This window comes from Podarcis gaigeae (assembly GCF_964106915.1).
Source record: "Podarcis gaigeae genome assembly, chromosome: 4".
NCBI lineage: Eukaryota > Metazoa > Chordata > Lepidosauria > Squamata > Lacertidae > Podarcis > Podarcis gaigeae.
Window position 1 is genome coordinate 60,032,185 of NC_139677.1, and position 4,157 is coordinate 60,036,341.

Below are 4,157 nucleotides of genomic sequence, written 5' to 3' on the forward strand. Positions count from 1 at the left end.
ACATATAAAAAGTTAAAATACTAAAAGAGGTTATGATTCACAGCAACTTTCTGAGCATGTGGGTGTATGCCCTTCATCCTGGGGCAATGCATTTGGGAGCTTTTTGTATTCAGGGATCTCTGCACAAAAGCACAAAATGTCTCACAAGAGGTGTCTCTTTAATGCAGTTTTAAGTGCTTATTTCTGGGATTTACTTCCAAGCAATGCTATAACAATTTAGAAAAGGAATCAAGTCACTTGTGTGCAGAGTCACTTTTGTACTTGCGGGCAGAGGGTGATCACTGGGTTTGGACTCATCTAGTGGAAATATATTGGTAAGTGGAACTTAAAGGTAAAGGTAAAGGTACCCCTGCCCGTACGGGCCAGTCTTGACAGACTCTGGGGTTGTGCGCCCATCTCACTCAAGAGGCCAGGGGCCAGCGCTGTCCGGAGACACTTCCGGGTCACGTGGCCAGCGTGACAAAGCTGCATCTGGCGAGCCAGAGCCGCACACAGAAATGCCGTTTACCTTCCCGCTGGTAAGCGGTCCCTATTTATCTACTTGCACCCGGAGGTGCTTTCGAACTGCTAGGTTGGCAGGTGCTGGGACCGAGCAGCGGGAGCGCACCCCGCCGCAGGGATTCGAACCGCCGACCTTTCGATCGGCAAGTCCTAGGCGCTGAGGCTTTAACCCACAGCGCCACCTGCGTCCCAAGTGGAACTTACCTACTGCCAACCAGAAGAAAGACTGGAGCTCAGTGTTATCATGGTGCTCCCTCAGCTGTAGAAGAAATACATAGAAAAAACCCTCATTTGTTAATGGGACTGTGGATAATGACTCCCCCCCCCCCCCGAATTTCCCACAATCCTGGGACTCTGCAGTTCTGACTCATTTAAACTTCAGATGCTTTTCCATCTCAAATGCATATTAACATAGCCTCCTACTACAAGACTTTAAAAAAATGGATTAAATGCTAGCTTACTCTTTATGGTTCCATGGGTAGATTGAGATAATGAAACAGCTGCCTTTTTTATGAACAGCCACAGAGAACCAACAGGACTAATCTAATAGTTTGGGGACCAAAATCTTTATTAAGCTCATTGCCATATCTGAAGTTCTCACTGATGCACAGGATGGTGCTTTCAAGATAAACCAAGAAGCCAACCAAGTAATTAAAAAGAAGCTACTAAAGGTCCCTGGTTGGCACTCATTGCATGATTAACAATCAAGAAACAATGCACTGGTTTAGACTTTATTTTCCCCAGTGCAGGCCTCAGAAAAGACCTTTTCTTGATGGCATCTGGGAAGAGCAGTGTAAGCAGCCTGTATCTTATGCCTGCTTACCTATAAGTAATTGTTACTGTGTTCGGTGGGCATTATTGACTCTCTAGTGCAGCCATAGGCAAACCCAGCTCTCCAGATGTTTTGGGACTACAAATCCCATCATCCCTAGCTAACAGGACCAGTGGTCAGGGATGGTGAGAGTTGTAGTCTCAAAACATCTGGAGAGCCGGGTTTGCCTATGCCTGCTCTAGTGAACCTTCCTTAGGAATGTAACCATAAGCCATCCGTATGCTGCCTGCAGAAGGTAAGAGTACTGCTGAATTAGACTAAAGTCCATCTCTGGTCCAAAATCCCCTACAGAAGCCCACAGGCAGGAGAGAAAGGCAACAGCCCTCTACCATGAAGGAACTGGCACTACTGCAGGTGCCTCATAATACCTGCTCCACATTTAGTGTGGCAGTGCCTAAACTTCGGAACTCCCTGCCTCTTGACAGCAAGCAAGTGCCTTCCATTTAGTCTTTTCAGTGCCTGCTAAAAACATTCTTTTTTAGACAAGCCTACTCAGATGCTTAGCATGTTGAGGTAATTTTAACCTGTTTCAGCATTATAACATTATTCAAAAAAATTCACACAAGCTAAATTATGTGGCTGAGCCAATCCCAGTGCCTTTTGACACACAACAATAAAATCTGTATCCCCATTCGCCTTGCTTGTGAATTAAATGAAGTGGCACATTGAACAGAATGTCCATTTTCAATCTTAAAATGGCTGTCCTCCCTTCTGCATTAATACGTTATGCACCATATATGAAAACAGTACTCACAAATACCTGGCATCTTTGCTAACACTTTAAAATACTGCACTTCTATTGGGAATACTCTAATTTATAATAGATCTCATGAGTTATGGAATTTGATTCTTAAATAATCTATATAATACCATATCTATATCTATGTCTAGACCTAGCTTTAATATCAAATGCAAATTGTAGTTTTCAAGATCCAGCACAGAGATTTTAATCCTTAATAGTTTAATATTTAATAGCCAAACAGATGGATTCTCAGTCACTGAACAGCCTCATTCATCTATCCACAGGGCATACAACATTTTGAAAAGTCCCCATTGCTTGCTTGTATTTATTGCACATCACTTCACACATTTGTAGATGGCGAGGCATTAACTCTATACATGCTGGTGTCTGATAAGTTCTGTTCATTCAAATTCTATTTCTGGCTGTTGTGACATCTAAGGATATTTTATATTTCATGTCAATGGTTTATACCTAATAATCATCAATACTTTGTAGTTAACATTTTAAATAGCTCACTTGAGGTTTATTTAGTATCTGACACCTGACATGCAATAGCCTTTTGTGAATGTGGTCTTTAGTGCTAATTTTGCAACACAATCCTAGCCATGTCTACTCAGAGGTAAGCCCTATTCAATTCAGTGGGCCTTACTCTCAGGCAAGCAGGGTTATGACTGCAGCCTTACAGCACAAATTTAGTCTTGTCTACTCAGACATAAATTCTATTGAATTCAATAGAGAGTACTTCCAAGTACTTAGAGTTGGGATTGCAGCATTGGAGCCAATTTAGCTATTTGGGAAACATTCCTTTACAGAACAATCAAATACATGTCAAATCAAAAATAAGTCTCCTTGAGTGTAAGTTATGTCTACAGGACTGCAACCTTAAAGAGATAAAAAAAAAATAGTAATATTTTGAGATAAAAAAATTGATTTGTGTAAAGTTGTCAAACTGGAAATTTTAAGATTATTTAATTTCAGCTCTAGCTTGCAGTTCTATGAATCTTAACCTTATCTGATGTTTCCTTTTAATAGTATTGAAAGTCAAGGCTGGAAAAGAATCTCTGGAACAGAATGGAAATAATCCTGTAACCTCACAACATCTCCTTCTCATTGCACATCATGTGGTTTGCAGTCAATATGGAGGTGCAAGGAATCCGTGACATTCCATTTCACTTTATGCAGGCAAAGAAAAGGCTGAAAACTTGGGATGAGCTAAATACTCAAAAGATTCCAAGCCTGACAGCACACAGGTGTGTTATAGTTGTTGACCATATCCTTTTTTTTTTTTTTTTTTGCAGGCAAACTGCTCATAAGTGTCTCAAATGTATTCAGTGAATATCTCTCCATGGAAGCTAGTTGTCTGAGGAGGAGGATTAAGATGAACCCCATAATGCATTAAAATATCATGTGAGCCCTGCCCCTTGTTGCTGACATGTCCACCAGATGTGAAACACTCTGGCTGTATAGCCAGCACACATGGGTAGGGACCTATGTGTGTACCTTTACATAAGGGAGGGGGAAATCTGAATAGCTGCAGGATCCTCTCCAATATGGAGACTCACCCTTGTCCATCAGTCCACCCATGTTTGACTTTTTCACACATGTGTGACTGGTAGGGGGTGTGGTAGGCTAGGGTTGGTGGCTGCAACCTCTTCCTGCCTTGATGTCTTGAGGTGTACGTGCTAGTTTGAACATGCCTGATTCCTTGGTACAGAGAACTCTGTGGGATGTTTGGAATGTGAAAGTCATTAGAGCTGGGAGCACACAACAGGTGGAAGCATTTAACTTAAATGGTGCTTCAGTGTATAAGTATTTGTAAGATCTGTGGGCAGTAGGTTCCTCTTGTGAAACGAAACGATCAGTTATTACTTCACACAACTGAAATAATTAACCTTGTGGAACAACTACAAGCCAATAGGAAGGGACAACAACTCTCAGTAAAGGTATTAGCCTCCCTGTGGCATTTATACTTAGTTGTTTGTATGGGTGAAATTATTATTCTACTTACACTAAAAAGCAATGGCCTAGGTTAAAAGTGGGGTGTTCTGCAGGCACTGTTACTCACATTTCTGGGACAGCTTT